This window comes from Canis aureus, chromosome 6 (genome assembly GCF_053574225.1).
Source record: "Canis aureus isolate CA01 chromosome 6, VMU_Caureus_v.1.0, whole genome shotgun sequence".
Taxonomy (NCBI): Eukaryota; Metazoa; Chordata; class Mammalia; order Carnivora; family Canidae; genus Canis; species Canis aureus.
In genome coordinates, this window is record NC_135616.1 from 69,318,849 (window position 1) to 69,343,444 (window position 24,596).

General features: G+C 43.5%; 1 protein-coding gene across 23 annotated transcripts in view; it reads left to right on the plus strand.

Annotated features, from left to right (window-relative positions):
* Positions 1 to 18,499, plus strand: part of LOC144316322 (uncharacterized) — a 197,132-nt gene extending 178,633 nt beyond the window's left edge. For 14 of the 23 annotated variants that reach the window (XR_013382170.1, XR_013382171.1, XR_013382173.1 and 11 more), the window contains 3 exons: positions 2,981 to 3,134; positions 5,977 to 13,275; positions 14,959 to 15,300. The gene's annotated coding sequence lies outside the window, so the exon portion shown is untranslated. The other 9 variants (XR_013382186.1, XR_013382176.1, XR_013382185.1 and 6 more) reach the window with 9 other exon arrangements.
* The last annotated feature ends 6,097 nt before the right edge of the window (positions 18,500 to 24,596 follow it).

Consider the following 24,596-nt stretch of genomic DNA (forward strand, 5'->3'; position numbering starts at 1 on the left):
AGGGTTAGTTTCATGGTCAAGTTTTCAAGTAATTCAACTAATAGTGTCTTATTCTGTTTCTCAGCAAACAGCATTCTGTTAAGTTGGACCATATGAAACTGCTGCTTTTGTAGGTCAAAACAGTTGAATATTAGTAATTTCACATGGTTAGCCTAATCTGTTGTTGCATACCCTAAGAATAATGTAAAGTATCCCGCCAAGCATGAATCCTGTTGAGCCAGGGGAAGCTATTCATTTGCAATTCATGCCAGGATTCCTATACAAAATAGAATAATGTTAAAGAAATGAATCTTCTTCTTCTAAATACTGCTTTTTAATAAATGTCTCTAATGAAATGAATTTCCAAGTCAATGTTTAAGCCAGGCCAAAGTTTTCTCTTTGGCCTTTCTTTTAATACAGGCATACCTCATTATTATTATTATTATTATTATTATTATTATTATTATTATTCTCCCCTTTTTGTGCTTCCCAGATACTTCTTTTTTTTTTTTTTTTTTTTTTACAAATTGAAGGTTTGTGGCAAATTTGTGTTGAGCAAGGCTATCGGCACCAGTTTTCCAACAGCCTTCGATACTTTATGTCACCGCATTACATTTTGGTACTTCTTGCAATATTTCAAACTTTTTATTATTAGTATCTTTCTTATGGTGATCTGTGATCAGTGGTCTTACATGTTACTATTATAACTATTAATCAATAAATATTATATGTGTCCTGACTGTTCCACTAACTGGCTGTTCCCCACTCCATCTCCTCAGAACTCTCTAGTCTCTGAGACACAACAGTATTGAAGTTAGGCCAGTGAGTAAGAGGCCTAACTTCAATAGGCCCTGCAATGGCCTCTAAGTGCTCAAGTGAAGGGAAGAGCTGCACATCTCTCACTTTAAGTCAAAAACTAGAAAAGATGAAGCTTGTGAGGAAGGAATGTTGAAAGCTGAGTTGGGCTGAGAGCTAGGCCTCTTGTGCCAAACAGTCAGGTTGTGTGAATGCAAAGGACAAGTTCTTGGAGGAAATTAAAAGTGCTGCTCCAGTGAACACATGAATGAGAAGAAAGGAAAACAGCCTTATTGCTCATATGGAGAAAGTTCTAGTGCTCTGGAATGAAGATTAAACCAGCCACAACCTTCCCTTAAGCCAAAGCCTAATTCAGGGCAAGGCCTTAACTCTCTTCAGTTCTCTGCAGGCTGAGAGGTGAGGAAGCTGCAGAAGAAAAGTCTGAAACTAGCAGAGATTAGTTCATGAGTTTTAAGGAGAGAAGCTGTCTCCATAACATAACAGCGAAGGTGAAGTAGCAAATGCTGATTTAGAAGCTGCAACAAGCAATTGAGAAGATCCTAGCTAAGAGAATTCCTAAGGGGGCTATGCTAAACAACAGATTTCCGATGTAGATGAAACAGGCTCCATTTGGAAGAAGATGCTACCTAGGCCTTTCACATCTAGAGAGGAGAAGTCAGTGCCTGTATTCAAAGCTTCGAAGTATAGGTTGAGTCTCTTATTAGGGGCTAATGCAACTGACAACTTTCTTTTAAAACCAACGTTCATTTACCATTCTGAGAATCCTAGGGCCCTCAAGAATGATGTTAAATCTACTCTGCCTATGCTCTATCAGAGAAACAAGTCTGTATGGCAACACATTTGTTTGCAACATGGTTTACTGAATATTTTAAGCCCACTTTTGAGCACTACCAACTCAAAAAAAAAAAAAAAAGATTTCCTTTCAAAATGTTACTGCTCATTGACAATACAGCTGCTCACCCAAGAGCTCTGATGAAGATGTACAACAAGATTAATGTTGTTTTCATGCCTCCTAACACAATATTCATTCTGTAGTCCATGGATCAAGGAGCAATTTTGACTCTCAACTCTTATTATTTAAGAAACTTATTTTGAAAGCTGTAGCTGCCATAGATAGTGTGATTCCTTTGATGGATATGGGCAAAGTAAATTGAAAATCTTCCAAAAAGGACTTACCATTGTAGATGTCATTGAGAACTTTCATGATTCATGGGAAGAAATCCAATATCACCATGAACAGGAGTTTGGAAGAAGTTGATTCCAACCTTCATGGATGACTTGCAGAGGTTTGAGACTTCAGTGGAAGAAGTAATAGCCAAAATGGTAGAAATAGCAAGAGAATAAGAATTAGAAGTGGAACCTGAAGATGTGAGTAAATTGCTACAATTTTGTGAAAAAATTTGAATGGATGAGGAGTTGCTTCTTATAGATGAGCAAAGAACATGGATTCTTGAGGTAGAATCTACTCCTGGTGAAGGTGTTTTGAAGACTGTCGAATTGACAACCTGGGGTTTAGAATATGACTCCAACTTTGCTAATTGAGCAGCAGTAGAGTTTGAGAGGTTGGATTCCAATTCTGAAAGAAATTCTCCTATAGATAAAATCCTATTGAATAGCATTACCTGCTACAAATTGCTCATGAAAGGAGAGTCAATGGATGCTGCAAACTTCACTGTTGTCTTATTTTAAGAAATTGCCGCAGGGATACCCGGGTGGCTTAGTGGATGAGTGTCTGCCTTCAGCTCAAGGCATGATCCTGGGGTCCTGGGATGGAGTCCCACAGCAGGGCCCCTGGAGGGAGCCTGGTTCTCTCTCTGCCTATGTCTCTGCCTCTCGCTCTGTGTCTCTCATGAATAAATAAATAAAATCTTTAAAAAACAAAAGAAATTGCTACAGCCACCCCAGCCTTCAGCCAGCCACCACCCTGAACAGTCAGCAGCCATCAGCATTGAGGCATGACATCCACCAGCAAAAAGACTATGACTCACTGAAAGCTGAGTTATATAAAAAGTTAGCATTTTTTAGCAATTAAGTATTTTTAAATTAAGGTTTATGGATTGTATTTTTTAGACATAATACTCTTACACACTTAATAGACCATAATGTAGTATAAACTTTTATATGTACTTTTTTAATTAAAAAATTCATTTGACTGGCTTTTTTTGTGACATTTACTTTATTGCAGGTGTCTAGAACCAAATCCACAATATCTCGAGGTATGCATGTAATTAGACGTCAGAGTCGCCATTAGAATGTGCTGATGGCAATCTAGAACATGAGGAACATGAACATCCAGGGTGGGAACTTCCTTATCTGGAGGAAATCTGCTACCCAGACAGGTATGAAGAGGACAGGTTAGTGGTCCAGGAACACCGAGTATAAGCACCTCAGTCCTCATTCTGAACAATGTTGGGCTCAAAGTATCTGATCAGTTGCTTGGCGTATAATAACAAGGTATTAAGGTATGAGTCAAATCCTGTAAATTAAGCTAGATTTTGGTTTTCATCCAGGAATCTTTCCAGGGGTGACTGATGTATGTAGTTAAATTCAGGGGTAGAGGGGAAGGATACGAGCCCAAAAAGGAATAGTTATGTAAGGACTAGGTGGGGTCTATGCCCTTATGTTAGCAGATTGGGTTAAGGGCATGGCTTCAGGTCCTAGACAGGAGTCCTTAGCAGGGTAAGCAAATAGAATTAAAGCTTCTTATTTGTAAGGTTGAGGTGCAGTTTAGATGGATACTTAATCCCAAAATGAAGCCAACATACTAGCAGGTTCAGCTAGAACTTTGGAACTACTCAAGCACCATGATTTTCCTCATCAGATTTGGGATCCACATAATTTTTGGCTGATAAAGATAGCTTCTGTGAGACCAGAGATCTGGGTCTGGGTCACGGAACTCAGAGCTTAAGAGTAGGTCAAGTTCAAATTCACTGGACACAGACTATTGCTTCCTGCCATTCAGGAACAGAAAGGCTGGAACATGCATGTGGAGACCATCAGTAGATCCAGTTATGAGGATCTGGGGATGAAAAATATGGAACAACCAAGTAGGGGCTGACACTCTTGGTTCATATTCACCCTAAGACTCAGTTTTGGGTTGCATTTGTCAACTTTTTATTGAGTATCTGCCATGTTCCACATATCAAATTAGATTCTTTAATTCCCTTAATTCTCATAATAACTTCAGGAGGACAGTGTATTATTGCAATCTGAGAAAGCAGGGAGTATAATACTTTATCCATGATTATGGGAATAATAGTTACTGGAACACAAACCCAAATCTTTATGTTTCCTTAGGAGAAGGTGTATTCATTTCCTATTGCTGCTGTAACAAATTATCACCAATGTAGTGGCTTAAAATGGTACACACTTATTCTCCTATGGTTTGGAGGTTAGAGGTCTAAAATCAAGGTGTTGATTTCTCCTGAAGACTTAAGGGCAGAATATGTTGTCTGGCTTTTTTTTTTTTTTTTTGGCTTCCGGAGACCACTTGCATCCCTCGGCTTGTGACCTCTTCTTGTATCACTCCAACCTTTTGCTTCTGTCTTCACACCTGCTACTGGTTCTCATCTCTTGCTTCCCTCTTATAAGGACTTTTGTATTGGATAGGGTCCACCTAGATAGTCTGTCCATCTCAAGATCCTTAATATATCACATCTGCAAATTCCTTTTTACTGTGTAAGATAACATATTTGCAGGTTTTGGGAATTGGGAGGTAGACTTGGGAGGTGGGGGGCATTATTCTGCTTACCACAGGAGGGAATGGAAAGAGGGGCTTTGAGCTGGAGAGGCAAAAGTGGCCAGACAGAAGGGAAACTATTCTATCCCTCTGAGGTTGATGTGGGGCAGGGAGAAAGAGCAAAGACAAGAGTCCCTCAGCATGCAGGAACTTCAGTGCAGCAGAGCTGCAGGAGAGTGGTTCTCCGTAGGGAAGGTCCATTGATAGATGGGTCTCTGGGCTGCTCTTTCCCAGAGCAGCAGAATCTAGAAACAGGTGGCAGGACCAGTTCTCTGCAGCAGCATCTTGTAGCTAAAGAAAAAGTCCTAAAGGTGATGATCATCATGTAGAAAGGCACATCTACTCCCCTTGGCTTTCTGGAAACACACAGGCCAGGTCTCTTGTGTGATCTCATAGAGTAGGAGAACGGATCCCCTCAAAAGACTGAGATTGAATATGTGGTTGAACTGACCAGTGGAGATTGAAACAAGGTGAAATACCATCATATTTGGGAGTTTTTAAAGGAATATGGCATCAAACCTTAGCATTGTGATTTTAAACTCCTACCTCTTGGAGTTGCAAACTTTGGTCACAGCCATAGCAGGTAGAGGGGCCGCTGAGGGCAGAGAACAAAGCATTTTCAGCAGGTGTGCTCCAAGCAACCTCCATTGCTAGGACTAAAGATGCAGAGTATCTCACTTCGAAATGCTCCTTAACTCTGGGTCTAACCCTAAACCCAACAACCAGCTAGTTAGTCGGGCTCCTTCGATGGCGGATCTTATCTGAATAACAATAACCAAATTAATAAGTATACCCAGCAGGGGTGCTAAAAAGGTGGTCGGGTATTCCCAAGAGGAAAATTAATTTCTTTTTATAATCCGCCGTAGTTTATTTCACATATTCATGACCCGCCCAGTATGTTTTTTCTTTATGACGAGCCATAAAAATGACAAAATACATTAGCCAAGTTCTTCGTTTCTGCTAAAATGACCATATTCAAAAATAATAACAGAGACTTGTATCAGCGATGCAAAAGATGCATGAAGTAATTGGGGCTTAATTTGTACACAAACTGTCAAGGCAGTTTTCCTCACGGCCTGCATCTTCTGAATTCATTAGTCTCTAATTACGGCCAGTGGGGACCAGCAGTTAGAAGGTTAAAGAGGTTCTGACAGGCCTAATCATTGCTCAGGAAGCTGAAAATGTATGCAAAGTCTCAGCAGATGGGGTGAGAGCGGCTTCTGCCAAGTGATAACTGTTATTCCTTTGCACCTCCAAAGCTGTCATCCTAATAGGCACATTTTAAATTTATTAATGCTCTAGTTACAATGCATACACAGTCTCTAATGGTATGTCATTCTGAGTATATAAACTGAGCAATTAACACATATTACCTGGTAATGGTAAAATTATTTGTTGCCTGTTTGATTTTTTTTTTTTTTTTTGGTTGTCTCCTATTCCAGGAAGGATTGCCCCAGGAAAAGCTTCCCTTTGTTAAAATAGAAGCAAAGCCACATTGTAGATGGGTTTCTCTTTTTACTTGGATAATACAATCAATCTGAAGGCCTTCGGTCCAGGTTTTCTGTACTTGGACCTGTATCATCTGTCATGGACTTGGGGCCTCCTGCATCAGAATCTAAGAGTTAAAGACAATGCAAGTGAGATGCTTCGTCAGACTTCTCGGGAGTGGCAGAGAACTCCAAGTTGGGAGGAAATGACCCTTGAAAGTGAGAAAAGGCCCAGGGTCCTGGTTCTTGTTTGTGACTCTACATTAAGTCATAAAAGGAGAGGTAGCGTGCACTTTGCAATTTCCAACTCAAGAGTCATCAATATCTTACCCTTCATTGGTGGCCTCCCAGACTTCAATCCTGATTGCTTTAAAGCTAACTAATCACCAGCAAGAAGAGTGTGTGTGTGTGTGTGTGTGTGTGTGTGCTTTAAACAAACGAGGTCTCTTGTCTTTTCTGTGACTATAGCCATGACATGGGAAGGGCCTTTAATTAAATGCAGCACTTAGTGCAACAATTGTTTGCGTGTAGGAGGCCACAGAAATGGAGACAGCTGGAATGGATAGTCTCTAAATTGTAGGCTTTGTCAGGACTACAAGATTCATAAGCAGTCCTAATAGCATGATAAGGTGTTAATCTCAGCAACAGAGCAATTATCTGTCCAGTGACTGACCGCCACTCTCTGTACCCACTAGCCCGTTTCAGTTAATTGATTTACACTGTATGGAAGTAATATAACAACAACAAAAAAAAATGTCGCAGAGACTTTATGTTAATTAAAAACTGTGATTACATTTCCCTACTAGGTGATGTGTTTGAGATTTTCGTACCACCCAGAAAAGATATCCAACTATTAGATAATAAGTTTTCTTTGCCTGAGACCAAATAACCCATCCATTGCGGTTTCTTCAATGGCTAAAAGAATAGCCTCGGGTTGATTAACAGACTTGAGTTGTGTGACCTCGGACAAGTGTCCTCATTTCTCTGAGCCTCAGTTTGCATCGTCCCCAAGGTGAGAAGTTGGCCCAGACTGTCTCTGACCTCGAAGATCTTTCTTGGTTCTCAGAGTCCATACTTCTCTGAGTTTGAGTGCTGCGTAGCCAGGGCAGGAGGACATCATTGAGCAGGAGCAATAGTTCTGAGTAGGTCAGCTCTTTTATCTTCTACTTCCTATTTTCACCTTGGAAGTTTAATCTGCTTTCTGACCATCCTGTTTATTTATAACTTTTTTTTATATGTGCACAGTGGATTTTTCCGGCCCCTTTGCTATATATTTTTGCTATACGATATAGGTATTTATTTCCAGAGAAAAAAACTGTCTCAGCATCTCTTTAATGGGAAATCCAATGAAGAGAGTCTAGACATGCCCTGCAGTGTCCGCTGACTTGGTGTGATGTAGCTCTGTAGGGAGAAGGGACATCCTGGGGCCTCTGTGGGCTGTAAATATCTGGGGTCTGCTCGTGTGGCCTCACCTATGCCTGTGAGAGTAGACCCCAGTTTGTGTCACTGGTTTCCCCATCTACAGAGTGGGTGCACTGGGCTGACTGTTCCCTCATGTCTGTTTCAGCGGCAACTGTTGGTGACTCTTGTTCTTTCTGAGAAAAATAACTTTTCTTGAAATTAGGACCTTAGAAGGTAAAAGGATTTGAGAGAAACCAGCAGGTTGAGAGAGAAAGAGCAGCCTTGAAAGCCATTTACAGGAGCAGAGTTTGCCTGAGAAAGCCTATAATGTTGTGGATGGCAAGTCATGGTGTGGGCCATGAGTTATTCTTCAGTGAGAAGAAAAATAATGGTTAAGAGTAGTAGCCAAAGAAAGCTAAACTTGGTCTTGGTATCTACCATCCCATACCCATCCTACCTCTGCCTTGTCCTTCCAGGTGCACCAGCAGACCTACCTCAACTCTCCTAGGAGTGTCACCATAGCATGCTCTGCCCTTAAGGTGAACGAGTTGTGGTCAGGAGGCATTGTTTTTACACAAAGCCTTGGTGGTCAGGTATCAGGAGGCTTCCACTAGTGGGTGTCAGTAACATGTAGGGTGTCTGGGGAAACAAATCCCAGCTCCCTGCACTTACAGTCACTTTGTCCACATACACCCAGTGACACACATGCAAAAGACCCTAGTCATGGCAGGTCCCTGGAGCTGTGACTACTTCAGAGTCATGCAAGCCCAGAGTTAATCTTAGCAGAGAAGAAAGTTAAGACTGCAGAGTGGAAATCTATTCGTGTAATTTCCAGACTCAGTTCTGGAAAATGGATACTAGAAGCAGTATAGAACCCGGATCTGGTCTGCCTCAGTGCTGGCCCTGGCCCTGCCTCATGTCTGTGTATCCATGAGCAGGACCCTTCACTTGCCTGTACCTCTATTTGCCCTCTTATAGGGAGAATAATTGCACTTTCCCCCTAAAGCTGTTCTGAGGATTAAAGGAGTTAATGGATGGAAAGTTCTTGGAAAGCACTGGTTTAATGTTCACGATTGATTCTGGTTCTGTTAATCCAATGTTAATTCTGGATCATCTATGAGCAGGCTATGTGTAGGTATGTGATCTGTGCAGTAGCAAAAGGCATATTTAATACTCTGTTGTTGTTATCTTGAAAGTCTTAGTCATTTTTGAACAAGGAACCTTCCATTTTCATTTTGCACTGGATTCTACAAATTATGTAGCTGGTTCTGTCTATAAGACTGTGGTGCTAAAATCTAAAGTCTATGTAATGTTGATACCAAAATGGCCAACCTTAGCGCTGAGAAAGGTCAGATGTTCCCTTGAGAGAATTTGATACTTGAGCTAAAGTAAATATTTTATGCACATTTGCATGAAGCCAGTGATTACTTGTCTTTACTGATATAATTTGATATTAATATTGTTCATTTCTATTTGTCCTTCAGAGGTAGAATTAGACTTCTATGGTTGCCCAGTATTAAAATGAGCAGTCATGAGATCTTAAACTTTAAAAATTAAAGTATGCTTCTGGGGCACCTGGGTGGTTCAGTTGGTTAAGCATCTGAGTCTTGATTTTGGCTCAGATCATGAGATTGAGTCCCATGTTGGGCACCACACTCACTGGGGGAATCTGCTTGGGATTCTCTCTCTCCCATTCCCTCTGCTCCTTTCCCCCCATTCTCTCTCTCTCTCTCAAATAAATAAATCTTTAAAAAGTAAAAAGTATGATCCTAAATTTCTTGTATTAATTTCTAGTTGTGTCTTATAGATTCATTATTTTTTCTCCTAAAGATGGAGATAATAGAAGTTCTCTGCATTCTCTAAAGTGCCCATCATAGTCTTGGCAATTAGTCACTAGTTAGGAAGTGATTTTAAAGTTGTCCAATAAGATGGTCACTTACCTCATGAGGGATGGTGAATGTATCTGGGTAACAATGAAGTGAATATGTGATCAGCCCCTCCGCTATCACATATGTGGACTGTGCTCAGTTTGTGAGCTTTGATTAAAATTTAAAAGCCAGGCTGGGGGAGGGAGGATGCTGCTGGTTATTTTTGTGGAAATTGCCAGCAACCATTCCATGAAGAGCAAAGGCTCTTCCTGATGATATTCCACTATCGGCCCTTATTAATCTCCAGCATATGGGAGTTGAAACGTGCGACTTAAGAATTATTTCCTTGTTGCCTCATTTTGCAGTTGAGGAGACTGATACCAACAAAAGTAGAGCTATCTGAAAGTCACACAGCTCACTGGTGCTTAGCAAAGGCTTCACAGTGTCCTAGATCATTGGATGAAGGATGGCCCATGCAGTGGGGCGGAGTCCCAGGACCCAGACGAGTTACCTTGGACTGCCCAGTGATGATGGGCTGGGTGGTACGTAGGGCTGGCATTGACTACTTCATGGAACAATGACAAGGACGTCTCATTCCCAACTCAGTTTCCATCTCTCACCCGGGAGAGGCCAGAGATTTCTTAAGCTAACATTTTCTCTCTCCCGGCTCTTATCTTCATCCTAGCCATACCATTTTTCTGGGAGACCTGCATACAAGTACGCCTTCGAATCTTTCTGTATTAACATTTAGACTAGCAGCCTTTGCACATAATATTTGAGTATCGGCAGTCTTTGTTTCTGGTGCTGTGAAAGGTGAGGCCTGTCTAGCTGTGAGAAGGGGACCTGGGGGTTATCCCTGAAAGCATTTGATGAGTCCAAAAGAAGGGGAGCATGGATGTCAAGCATATTATTGATGCTTCAGAGCCTTAACTATAACCCAGGAGTCTTACTTCCCCAGATGCCCTGTAACTCCTTTTGAAATTGGTTCCATTTATCTTTTTACTTGTTCTCTTACTTGGAGAGACATCCCTCCCCTTCCCCTACTTCTTCACTGGTCTGGCACTGCCTGGAGGGGGCAGGGGCCTGCTGGGAACAGGGTCCCAGTGTCTCCTGTCAGTTCTTCCCTTGAGAAAAGCAGCAGGCCTCCAGGCAGCCTGTTTGTACCATTGCCAGCATAGCAGGAGACAGGCATCAACACACAGGCCTGGGGAGGGGTCCTCATTTCTTGGCAGAGTAGATGCTGTGATTTTTTTTCATAAGGCACATGGCTTTAGGTGCTACCTGTCAGATGAAGGGGGTTGAGAACCTGGGGGGGCATCAGGATTCTCTTTACCAGATGGTGCTGAACTAACAAGTGAGGTCAAGGTCGGCGGAGGTGGGGTGTAAATCAGTTGCTGCATGGATTTGGTTGTTCACTTGAGGGTGTGAGGCAGACACAGCCCTACAACTGGGCTAGGAGAGAGGGTGCATCATGAGGGAGGCAGAGGGCCCTCACAGGATCAATGAGGGAACAGAGCCTCATGGTGTGACTTGATGACAGCTTTGGTGCGATTGCATTCCTATAGTAGGCATGGGGATCCAGGATCTTTCTCACTGAGATATCAGATGTCTGTAATGCTTGTTGCCTTTGTGCTTATGATAGTCTTCAGAGATTTGAGCAATTGGAGCTAAATCTTGACAGGAATGAGGGTGAGGGGGTGAGACATTCGATGGGTAAGTATCTTCTAAAAGTCCTTTCCCAAAACTAAAATTTCAGAGGTATCTGGACTTTTCTCTTACCAGGTTTGTGAACTCTGAAGCTACTTAGTTTCTTTTGTACCTCAGTTTCCTCATCTGAGTGTGATGATGGGGGCACTTGATGGGATGAGCACTGGGTGATATGCTATATGTTGTCAAACTGAACTCCAATTAAAAAAAGTAAAAATAAAAATTTAAAAAGAAGAAATTCATGCCTGCTTTACAGAGCTATTAAGTCATCTAGACATGAGATAATATATGTAGCAGAGTTTAGAATAGTGCTTGGTGCTTCATAAGATCTTAATGAAAGTCTATGATTGTTTTTATCATTATTGGCGTGTGTGTGTGTGTGTGTGTGTGTGTGTTTGTGTGTGTGTGTATGATAGCTAGAACCATAGATGCCATAGTCCCTGCATGAAGAGCAAAGTCTTAATGCTTTGGATAGAAAGAGTGGAAGTAGAGAAATTGATCCCTGCTCTGGAATTCTCCATCCTGATAGGTAAAGGAGGTAGAAGTTATCATATTTCAGGAAAATGTTCCAAGAACAACAAACTCACACAGAAGCACAATCTTAGTCCCATATCATTACTAAACTGTTGGCCCAGCTTGTCACCAAGTGTCTATTGGAGTCTCATAGGATACAGAGCTAAGGGCCTTTGCATGTTTACTCATCAATTCATTCATTCATTTAACAAATTTTTATTGAGTGTCTACTATGCACCAGACACTAGGACAGGGCACTGACCAAACCAACAAAAATCCTTGCCCTCAGAGAATTTAGATTCTAGTTGAAATATAGACAGTAAACACGCATGTGATTATATAATGTAGTGTTGTGTGGTAAGCACATGAAATAAAGCAAGATGAGAGGATAAGTATTGCCTGAGAATGGGATAGTCTGGGAAAGCCTTTCCAGAAGGGGTGATATGGGAATAGAGATGGGAATAAGTGGAGTGAGTGTTAGAGCAGAGGAAATTGGACATATGAGGGCCCTGGTGTATGGCTGAATAAAGAAAGCACAGGAGATGAAAGTAGAGCCAGGCAGAGGTTAGAATTAGGGTGAGCTGAGATTTTGTTGTGGGTGTTACAGGAAGACATTGGAAGACTTGTGGAGCGGACGGTGGCATGATACAACTAATGGTTTGGAAAGATCCCAGTGACTTCTGTACAGAGAATAAATTATAGAGTCCAAGAGGCAAAGCAGGAACCAGTAAGGATGCTGTTACACTAATCTGGGCGACAGCCCCAGGAGGAATGGGGTGAGGATGTGAGAAGGGAGCTAGCACCAACAGACTGCCTTCTGTAGCTCAGGGGAGAGAGGGGGAGCAAGGACTGCAAGGGTTTTGATCCACACAACTGGAAGAGTTAAAATTTCCTGAATAGAGACAGGGAAGACGAGAGTGGAGCGCATGTGGCACGGAAGCCTAGTTCCCTGCTCTGAGCTGCTCGGGTTCATCTGGAGATGCTGATTGGACACAGAGATGGAGGCAGCTGGATAAGTGAGTACGGATCTCAAGGAGGTCAGGGGGTAGAGACATGGATTTGGGAGTTAGCACAGACATAGCATTAGATGCAACCATGGAAATAGCTATTTCATAGATGAAAATATTGAATAGCGGATGTTTCTATGATTCAATATGATATTTAAATCTTGAGTGAAAGAGATGACAATGAGAGGTGGAATAGTAGAGAAAAGGTCCCAAAGACTGAGCCCCCAAGTTACTCCATCTATTAGGAATTTGAAAGAGAAGGAAGACCCAGCAAAGGAGCATTCTATAGAAGACCAGGAGTTCATGGTCCCTGGAAACCAAATAAAGAACATGCTTCAAGGTTAGTCAGAGTATATATTGTGTCTGATGCTACCGAGGGGCCTGGGGAGGGCACAGAGGGGATGATGGGACACTGGTCCCTGTCCCCCAGTGAAAGTTCCTGACCTCAAGGAACTGTCAGACCAACTTCCTGCAAGCAGCAGTTCCTGGGTGCCTGAATGCAATCTTGATGCTTCAGTTTTGGGGGGGTGATAATTCCTCAGGAGCACAACATACCTATCATGAAGAGGCTCCTCCTCAAGGGACAGTGAGTGGTATGTCTTATTTTTTTCCAAATGATAATGTCAAAACTAATGAGATTCTCCATCCACAGCAACCCCTTCCCAGATCCTTGCTGAGTGAAGTGACTAAACTCCATCTCTCCCACCCATCTGGTTGGAAGCCGAAAGCCAGAAGCCCCATGTCCCCAGCAGCAGCAGGTATGTACTTCCTGTTCTGGGTAATTTCACCTCTTGGAGGATGAATGATAGAGACAATGAGATCTGAGTGGGTCCCAGGAACAGTGGACTCCTTAACCCACTGCCCTGGAAGGACCAGCTGAGCCAGGGAAGGAGAGGGAAGGACAAAGTGCCTTTGCAGGGTATGGAGACCACAGTGTTTGGCTAAGTTGTTTGGGTATGTGAGGGAAGGAGATGATAGAGATGGACACAGGGAAGAAGGCAGGAAAATAAAGACTGAAACCTAGAGGGGGTCTTGAATTTTTTTTATGTAACAGGCAGCAGATCCCAGGCAAATATGTGGTTTCCCACACTGACCGCCAACAGTGAGTGTACACGAGGAGCATCACTGTGGAGCCAGGCTGTGGGTAAAAGAGGAAGAGTCATTGTTCTCTCCGCACTGTCTCTTTCCTTCGGGGAAGGAGGACTGGAGATGATGAGCCTGCTCCCCTCACCCTCAGGGGCCCTCCCGTGCCCCTGCACTGCTTCCTTCTTGCATCCGTCAGTGACTTCTCAGGGACGAAGTCCGTGGCATGCCCAGCGCTGAGCCTGGCTGCATGGGATTCAGAGAGGGACAAAGTCACAGGGGACAGGTGACAGAGACAAATGCAGGTCATGAAGGACAAACAGCTGACAAGGAAGGGGAAATTAAAAGGGGAGGATTCTGGAGAAGAGGTTAGAGCAGGGCTGACCTCTGTTCCCTGTTTCTGCAGCCTTTCTCCCCATTGTGGTGAGCCTTCTGCCCATGGGGGACCCCAGCAGGGGGGTAGGGGGTGCTCAGAGAGGAAGGCTAGGGAGTAATCTGCTGGACCCATCTCCCTGGGCACTGGAGACAGAAATACTTGCTCCAGGGAAGAGGGTTTGGGAGATGGAGTTTTCTTTTCTTTAAAAAAAATTTTTTTTAATTTATTCATGAGACAGAGAGGCGGAGACACAAGCATAGGGAGAAGCAGGCTCCCTCTGGGGAGCCCGATGTGGGACTCAATCCTAGGACCCTGGGATCACGACCTGAGCCCAAGGCAAATGCTCAACCACTGAGCCATCCAGCCGCCCCAGGGGGTCGACCAATTTCTATGGTGCAGGTAGCTGACTGCATGACTCTCTGGAGTAGTTTGCTTTCACTCCAAAGGGATTCAAGTCTCCCAAGGAAGGGCCAGGGTATGAGTCTCTCACCTGGGCTTGAGGGATACCGCTCTCCTGCAACTGGGTGTGGACGTACTAAAGTTCCTCTCTCTGTGCACATTCCCTGGGGTATGCCAGGATATGCACCCAAGGGTGTCTGTGGGCTTCTTTAAGCCAGAAATTTGGTTTCATGTGTCTAATTGGCCACAACCAAGTGTGGGAGGGAAGTGGCCTGAGCAAAGTGACAAACTTCAAGGAGACTCTGATGAAGTCCAGGCCTCCAACCGGAGGCAAATAAGCTGTGGTGTCCTTGATGACACAGTCACTCCGTATTCCACCAAGACCCTCTGCCAAATTCTAAAGGGAAGAGAGAGAGAGAAAGAGAGAGAGAGAGAGAGAGAGAGAATGAGAGAGTCCACCACAGATCATCTGTAGACTATCTATTTAGTGCCATTTGTTTTAATTCTGATATTTTGCTCTCCCTTTACCCTGAGAGACCAGGGAAACAGTCCTAAAGCAGTCTCAAGGCAGACTTTTTTCCAGGAAGAAGCCAAAGTCCCTCTCCACTCAGCTAGGAGACCTGTTGGAGATTCGGATTCGGATACACTTGCCAAAGTGCAGGGAGGTTGGAACTGGGCATCAGTGGGCGTGTGTTCTCACATCCTCGTCTACATCAGTGCTGTCTGCCGATGCTTTTGTCGTACAGATCACATCAACTTAAAGGCAGTTATCAAGAAGCCCCCCTTGGCATACCCACCAACTGCCTGCCTTTCCTACCATTAATCAGTGTCTGCTAATTGGAGAACAGTTGTTTATCTACCAACACCCTACCCCCAAGGCAGTTAAAATGAATCACTCTTATTAAAAAATGATTTGTTTATCAAATCCTACTTATGTCTCTTTTATACCTCAATTTTCTGTAGATTTAATGACTCCAAGTGATAAGGTAGGAATTTATCCCTTGAGTCACACAGAGCTTGGCTATATTTCTGTATTAAGACAACAGCGGTAATGCTAATAACTACTAACCTACCAGAGCATTTTCAATGTGCCAGGCACTGTGCTCAGAGCCTTGCATGTATTATCTTATTGAATTCTCACAAAAATCCTTTGAAAGTCAATTATTGTTATCTTCATTTGCAGTTAAGGAAACTAATATTCAAGAAAGTTTAAGTCAATCAACTGAGGTCATGCAGGCGGGATCTCAGACATCTCCACTGCCCATCCTATGTTTTCTTAGTCCAGAACCTTTCACAGTGTAGACTTGGAACCACTGAAATCAGAAAACCCTGAGCACGTTCTAACCTTCAGATCCCAGGACCCTCCCTGAGACTCAGGGAATGGGAAGCCCTGGATGTGGTCCTGGAATCTGCATTTTAAAAACACATTCCCCAGGAGACTTGTACAAACACCAAATTCTGAGAATCACTATCACTGGCTTTTGAGATGTTTTATTTTTTTATTTATTTTTTATTTATTTTTTTTTTAAGGATTTTATTTATTAATCCATGAGAGGCACACAGAAAGAGAGAGAGAGAGAGGCAGAGACACAGGCAGAGGGAGAAACAGGCTCCATGCAGGGAGCCCAACGTGGGACTCGATCCCGGGTTTCCAGGATCACACCCCGGGCTGAAGGCAGCGCTAAACTGCTGAGCCACTGGGGCTGCCCTTTTGAGATGATTTAAACAAACTCTCTGATGCCAGAGGCCAAGGAGTTGGACCTTGGGAGGGAGTGCATGGTTAATCCTAATCCTTTATTCCTTGATTGAGCTTATGCTCTTTATTTAATCTCTTTTAGCTTCTATTTCCTCATTTGTAAACCAGGAGTGGTACTTTTCTAGGTGGTGGAGATGATGTGCTGCAAGTAAAAGAAAATGTTAGATGCAGAAAACTCCCTGCAAGTGCATGGGATATTTGTCGTGGGCTTGCCCAGGCACTGATGATGAAACCAGGTAGTGAGCACAGTGCTGGGTGCTTTGTGTGAAAGGGAAGAGCAGAGAACACCCCCCGCCCCCAAGAGCTGGATATCTTGGAGATCTGTCCAACTTTCTTGGGAGAAGTCACATCCTCCACAACTCAAAAGAAATCACTCCTATTCGGCCCAGGAGGTACATTTTTTATCTGATTACTTATTACACTATTTCACAGGAGACCGAAGTGTGCTTTCTGCCTCAGTTTCCCCGTCTGTTCAGGGAAGACAAAAGCGCCTGCTCCTCCTCAGCCACACTCGCTATTGGCGCCATCTCCTTAAGCCATTATTCCAATTTCCCTCCGTGCCAGGGTTATTATCTTTGGTTTAATGCTCACAAAAGCATTGAGGTCCACACTTCAGTTAGACCCACGTTATAGCCGAAGGGACAGACTCAGGGGGTTTGAGTGGTCTGCCCAAGCGAGTAAGTGGTGGTACTCCAGGACTCGAGTTCTCATCGTCTACACCATACTCCGGAGAGAGGCGTTAGGAAAAGGTTGGGACTGAGTGTGTTCTGCTGTTCTGAAGCCTCTGAAGGAACATCCAGGTTTGAAGCAAACTCCTTTCCCCTGCCCCTCTACAGTGCGGCCTAAGTTATTCAATTAGGGAGCGAAATAATTGGCAGTGGAGAACGCCTCTAGCAGTGGTAATTACCTCCAGCGCCTTGTTGGAATAGTCAAGCTACATTTCAGTTTCTGCTGTAAAACCTTAATTATAATATAAACAGCTGCCCTAAAGCCCTCTGGGGCAGCCTCTCCCCCCCTACCTCCCTTCTCTGGCCTCAGAACGGTGCCTTTCTCATGAGTGGTCAGGGAGAGCCAGGAGTGGGAAGGGGCTTTTCAGGAGGAGGGAAGCTAATACCTGTGTGTTTAATGGGGTTTGAAAGACTAAGCCACAGGGAGTCCCTGTCAAAGCCCCATCTTCAAATGAGAAAGCCAAAGACACATCCACATCTCTATATTACTTAGAGTCTCTTCTGGATGTGGGGACACAGAAGTTCATAGGTAGCCTAGCACCATTTGGCTTAGATGGGCTTTAGGAGGACATGGTATAGTTTTGAGGTATTATGTCTTTCTTTTACTCTCCTATAAGGGAAAGCAGTCTTCTTTCTAGCTTCTGACTCCATGGCCCTGGACGGAGCCATACTGAGTGTCCAGAGCTCTCTAGGTAGTGTGCTAGGTCAAAAGTGATTCCCTATTTAAATCTTACAGGGGGATTAACATCCCTATTTGGCTGTTGAGGAAAATGAGCCTTTGAAAATTTAATCAGAGATTAGGCTCAAAATGCAAATAACCCTGTGAAATACTGAAGTCCAGGTAGGCTGATGGAAATGAGCTACTTCTGCTTAGGAAGGGAGAGGTGGAGGGAGGCGTGGGTCAGCACAGGGCATCTGAGAGGGCCCAGGAGCAGGGACTGCTGAGGAGAGAAGGGCATCATAACAAGAGAAGCCGAAGATGCTGCTTCGCTGGGCTTATAGGTTTGCCAATGACCAGTCCTGGTGTCCCACAAGGGAATGATTGGGTTTAGGGCCTAACCTGATAGGGTAAGGAGTCAATGTGGTGAGGCAGGGTCATCTGATGGACTTAGCTGGCTCTTCAGTTTTTGTTGGTCAAATGGAACCATGTGAGTTCCTAAGTGGTCTTCAAAGTGGAGTAAACAAGAGAATGCCCTGAAGAGCAGGGATAATTATTTGAACTTCTGGTTTTTATCATCCCTTCCTTGATATTTTTGATTTCCATATGTTTTATAATGGGCATATATACAACAGGATATTTATCTAAGTTATGTATAACTAAATATATGTCCATCTATGGGAGATATATTCCCATGCTCAAGAATGTTTCAAAACTTGAGATATATGATCACGAATTTGAAGTCTACTGGGCTAGATGCTAACATGGTTCCCTGGATTTCTAGCTTTAAGAAAACCAATGATCAAGGGGTAATGACTTATTGGCTATGTTGATGACTTGAAGCAGCAATAATTATTACTCATGGAGTACTTCTTTCTAATCCTGCAGAAGCAAAGCAATGTGTCCAGAGCATGGATGCTGATACCAGACTACCTGGGTTCAAATCACTGCTCAGTCATCTGCTGTGTGACTTGGGGTAAGTAAGCCTTTCTGTGCTTCAGTGTCTTCATTTGTAGAATGCAGCTCATGGAGTCTAGTCTAAAATCATAGGGTAGCTGTGAAGATTACACGAGTGAATATGTATCAAGAGCTTCTGACAGTGCTTGAGTAACCATCTAGTAAGACTTTATGAGGTGGGGTAAGGAAAGATAAAGAAATGGAGATTCAGGAAAGTGAGTGCAGGAGCTGCCATCCTGGCTCTGTGTGGCTGATTCCAAAGCCCCTGTATGAGGATCCACAGTGGAAACTATCCTGAGCTTTTACCAACAACCAAATGGAGCTGAGAAGATGTATCTGCTTCTGCTTCTGCGAATCTCTGCCTCTGAACCTCCCAGCTGCACCTGCCCTCTCCATTCCCCCAGCTGACGCAGAAAGAGAACAATGGCATCTTTGGGTGCTATCCTCCCTGCAAGTTGGCCCTCACTGTCATCAACCCTAATGGTTGTGCTGCTCTATCTCTCTATGCTCCTCCAGAAACTCCCCCAAATCCCTCTAGTGTCTTTGCTCCAAGGGGGGATTCTAGGGCCTTCAAGAACAGCAGACAAGTAGGAGTGTTACTGAAAAGAAGGTGCTGCAAAGGAGTCAGCAAAGAGTGTGCTCTTGCTGGCACCCTGGGGAAGATGTCTGGGTGGAGGGATTCGTCTGGACCTCACATGAGTGCCTCTTCCTTCTGGCATCCCTTGATGGTCCTTGAGTATCATGCCCACATGTTCTGATTCTGTATACAATCCAGGAGCAGGATGTCTTTGCTGTAAAAACCTTGAACAACTGAGGGAGGTTTTAACGATTTAATAGGTATCTCAGGTTGCTTCAACCCTGGCTTCTTGCCCTGACAGCAGCTTCTGGGTGAGTCTGAGGTTCATTCAATCTGTAAAGTGCTTTATATACAGCACTTCAAGGAAGGGAGAGGTGTTCCCCAGGGAAAGAGTAGGAGACTGTGGTGAGCTGTGGCATCCTTTGCTATAGATACCTAGAAACAATCTTGCTGGTCTCAGGCCAACTCTGCACCTTCTAACCCCCCACTCCCCTCCCCCCAGGGACTGGTGGTCCTGTTCCCTGCTTCTGGCACCATCTATTGCTCCATTTCCCATAAACCCTGGAGAATAGATTGCGTTCCTCCCTCCCCCTGAAGAACTTAGCCTTTAGGAGAGTTTCTTTCTTTCTTTTTAAATTTTTAATTTAAATTCAATTTGCCAACATATTGTATAACACCCAGTGCTCATCCCATCAAATGCCTTCCTTAGTGCCTGTTGCCCAGTCTCCCCATCCCCCCACCCTTTAGGGGAGTTTTTTCTTTTTTTTTTTTTAAGATTTTATTTATTTATTCATAGAGACACAGAGAGAGAGAGGCAGAGACACAGGCAGAGGGAGAAGCAGGCTCCATGCAGGGAGCCCGATGTGGGACTCAATCCCAGGTCTCCAGGATCACGCCCTGGGCTGACGGTGGCACTAAACCGCTAAGCCCCTGGGGCTGCCCTTTAGGGGAGTTTCTAAGGGGGTTGAGTGTAACTAGCCATCAGAAAGCAACAGTAAGTACAGTTTTCAGAAATAAAGGGAAACTTTTAGTGTTTCAAGACACTTAAATGATGCACTGGAAACAAAAGTCTTGCATTAGGATTTAAATTCAATTCCTTAAGTGGCTTTTTGCATTTTTTCCATCTCTTATCTTATCAACCTTATCTTCTCTGTCCACTTCTAAGAAGTCTTCTGTGCAGAGTGGAAGGATGAAGCCCATGCCTGCTTGGTGTGGGACAGGCTCACCAGCTTCATCTCTCTGGATATCTCTTGCAGCTGATGGGATGAGGCAAGCCTCTCAAGAGACGATTAAAACGGTGTTTAAGAAATCCTCAGCCAATAAAAAGTTGCTTATAGACTTATAAAGCCTCTCTCTGTGTCAGTTTTCTTAACCTCCTGATCTCAACTGTCCAATTATAGGTTTACAAACCCTTGGGGACTGCTGTATTAAGTAAATGTAAGAGGAATGGTCACATTCGGTGTGAACTAAAATCCCCAAGGCTAGTAGTAGGAAAAGGAGCTATGTATTAGGTTTTTCATAAAACTAGTCCCTAAAGTACAAAGAATAGTTCCCTTAAGACTTGCCCTATGGACTGCCTTTCACGGCCTGGTTCATATTTATAAGCCAATTTGTCTGGAAATAAATCTCTTTAACACACTCAACTAACTCGAAGAGGTGTGTCCCAGGAGGACCAATCTTCCTAAATGAACTGTCTCAGGAAGGGATATAACAGCTGTGTTGTCAATCCTGGAACTTCCAACTTCAGGGGAAGAAATTTCATGTATATATAATTTATATATTTATGCATATAGGTATATCTATCAACCATACCCGGCTTGGAGACAGGAAACACACGAAATTTAAGGGACTCCCAGATTGAATCCACCTAAAAAAAAAAAAAATCTTCATAGACCTAATTTAAGGAGATGGCAAGAAATTGATGCTTGTTACACAAGCCTGAAGCTCAGTAATGGTCCATCTGACCTGGGATTAGTTTGGACAGCAGTAGGACCGATTGCCCACCACAGTTTCTTCCCATATGGCCAGAAAAGAGGGTGTGAAAATATGAGGGTTTTTTCCCTTCCTTCTCTCCTTCCCTTCTCTTCTCCTCTCCTTCCTTCTGTGTGTGTGGGTGTGTGTGTGAGTCTCTCTCTCTTGAGAGTAAAAAGAGGGTATCCCATCAAAGTTAAAAAGAAGCTTTAGGGAAAAAACTGGTTTTTTGGTTTTGGTTGGTTGTGTGGGTTTTCTGGAGCTTGTACAACCTTCTCAAAACTGAAGGTGTTTTTATTACCTATTTTTATTGAGATATAATTAACATACTATAAAGCTCTCTAAATTTACAGCATGGCTTTGAGTCATAACTTAAAAGAATACATGAAAGTGCCTTTTGTGCCAGGCTCAACATTGATTGCGTTATAAATGTGACATGACCACTGAAGCCACTTTTTTTATTTAAAAACTCTCAGTAGCTCATTTCCTACAGAACACTCTAAAATCTAAAAGCTCAAAAATTTAAGGCTCCTAATAATTCAATCCCACTCTTCTTTCTAGCCGGATCTGCTGCTACCATCTCTTACACACACCACTCATCAGATAAAACCGACAATGAGGAACTTTCTTGTTTCTCAGATTTTCTCCTGCAGGGCCCGTACTAGTCTATCAATGAATGTCCTCTCCGTTCTTGGAGGTCAGAAGCCATTTCTTCCATGGAGCCTTCCCAGAGCCCTCCTGGAGCCCTCCTGACCATACTAGCTGGTACTAATTTGTTCTTTTCCCATGTCCTATCTCATTATACTGGGTTGCTTCTAAGGTGATTGCCACATTCTGTTTCATATTAACTACCTGTGACTAGCTCCCTTCTTTTATATAATTTTGATAAACAGTTATTATTGAGCATTTGTGGGCAGTGAGCTAGGCATGGGGAGGAGCTGGGTGGAGGTACAGAGATGAGTGACACTGACACGGTGTTTGCTTTGAAAAAGCTCATGGCGTGGTGGGATCCTTGAGGGTAGAAGCCTCACTGGGCTCCGTTCTGGCTGTATCTCCAGCAGTGTCTAAAATGTTCCATGCAGAGGGCACCTGGGTGGCTGAGTCAGTTAGGCATCTGCCTTTGGCTCAGGTCATTATCCCAGGGTCCAGGAATTGAGCCCTGCATCGGGCTCCCTACTCAGTGTGGAGCCTGCTTCGCCCTCTCCCTCTGCTCCCCCACTCCTGCTGTCTCTCTCGCTTACTCTCTCTATCTCAAATAAATAAAATATTTATAAAAAATAAAATAAAATATACCATGTATATCAGATAAAGTTGCTAATATAATCAGAGTATTAAGGGTAAAAAAGATCAGAGTGTTAAATGTGATTTCCGCATTTCACTACAGACAGAATTAAGACTTGAGCAAGTTAAATAACATGTTCAAGATCATCAATGACTCCAGAATTGTAAGTAGGGTGCTACAAACAGGCACAGCAAAACCAGGGCAAGCCCAGGTGGGAAAATCAGGCATGGAGACCGATGGTGCTGTTTACCCTAAAATTTAAAAGAAATTCTCTTGGTCACAAGAAGCCCATTTTTTGCCCATGTAAATAAACATCATCTCCTTTGAAATCATCTCCTTTGGTCAATACTCTTGTGTTAATACTGATAATGCAGCTATATTCTAGACAAGCTAGCAGCTGAAATTTCAAAACTACTTTCACCTCTACTTTTATCAAAGGAGGTAGAAAAGACAAGGGAATATACTGGAAATCAGAATTCGTTACAAAAAATTATTCTAGAGAATGTGTTAGAGTGAAAGCAGATTCAGATCCAGCTCACGTACCCTCTCTGTGGACAGCCTGACTGCACCATGGTCTCTGGTGTCCAGATTGCTACCATATTACGGAAGGATCGCCCAGGTGCCTTCTGAATCAAAAACCACAAGCCATTATATTGTAATGAGTATACTTTTGATATTGAAAATCCTGCACTTATCCCTAGTTCCTTGAAAATCGGTTATTTGTGAAGATGTACGGTAACTTTGGCCAACTCGAATATTCAGTTGACCTGAATACTTGCATAATTTGAAGCTGGAAGGCTTTATTGAGCCATTTTATTGTATGCCAGCTCTTTGTTAGACACTCTGAGCCAGAATTCTTAGCCGATGTCTGTGGAGTCCTGAGAGGCTTATGAAAAAGCTGAGGAAGCCTGTGAACCCACTGAACTCGTGTGCAAAATTTGATATCTGTTCATGTGTGTTCATTTTTCTATGAGAGAGTCCACAGCCTTCATCAGCACTGTTATAAGCAGACTTTATGTCAGGACCCTAGATGAATAGGTGTTTTTACCACGGTGTGTGCAGCATGTCACAGATTTTTAAAATGTTCCCAGGCATCAGCTAAATTCCTCCCGGGACATTGTCAACCCAGGGTTGGATTTCTGGCTCTAATGAAATCCCTCCAAAAATGATTCCCTTCTTTTTGTTGTTGTTTTGTTTTATTTCATTGGATGAGAGAGCTCGCTCCGACCCTGGAACGGTAGAGCGTCCCCATTCTCCTGCTCCCCCAGGATGCAAATTCCTTTTCTCATGTCTTTCCTCCACCACCTGAATTTTTTCCTTCTTGACTCTTCCACTTGTGTGCTCCAAATCCTCCCTGTCTGTCCCCTCCCTTTGCTTCTCTCATTCCCTCTCAATTCCTTCCCCCTCGACCTTGGCTGCAAACCTGTTCTGTAATTCACAAGAGAGCAGCTGTCGTTGGCTGGGAGAGCCGGGCTCCTTGGTTTTAGAAGGCCCCAGAACAAGGCAACGACTTTGGTCTCTCGGCTCCCCGATAGACTGAACAACAAAGCTGTGGTGAAAGAAGGTGTCTTCTAAGAAGTTCACATTACGGCCTGTAGTGAAAGAGAATGGTGATGTTGTTACAGCCGCCAGTTTCTTCCCATTGTCTTCCTTGTCTAAAACATGCCCCCTCCAAAGGGATGGGATGCGTTTCAGTACAATTTGAGAATGTTCAGTAACCCAATATTATCTTCATTTCCCTCCTTGTTTCATGTTACTTTCTGATCCTTGAGTTCTCCCAAGTTCACAGCGGTCCATGACATTACGGTGACTCGCTAACTTTCCCATTATACTTACAGTCAATGGGAGAACAATAGATTGTGTTATTCTGTATTTCGCTTCCCTGTCACTCAGTGTTTTATCTCCGCTGATACCCCGGTACCAGACACAGAAACCAAAGTAGGTTGTCTTGTCTTCAGCGAATCTTGAATGCCTTTTGTTCAGAGAGGCGTTTTGTATTCATCAGTCAACTGAGGACTCATCCCGAGGAAGCCCTCAGTCAGCACACGGCCCCAAGTGAAAAGGGGATACTCGGGTTGTAAAATATTCATAGCAAAAGGTACCTCAATCATGTTCACCTTTTGGCCCCCCGAGCCCTGAAGGATCGCCAACTGTAACCTGCAAATCTTGTGGACGTGAACATTTCCTGGATGAAAGAACCTGCCACGTCTCATATCCACGTTTGATATTAAACCTATTCACACAGGCCCATTTATCTTCCTACTCGATCTGCCAACACGGCTGTGTCAAACA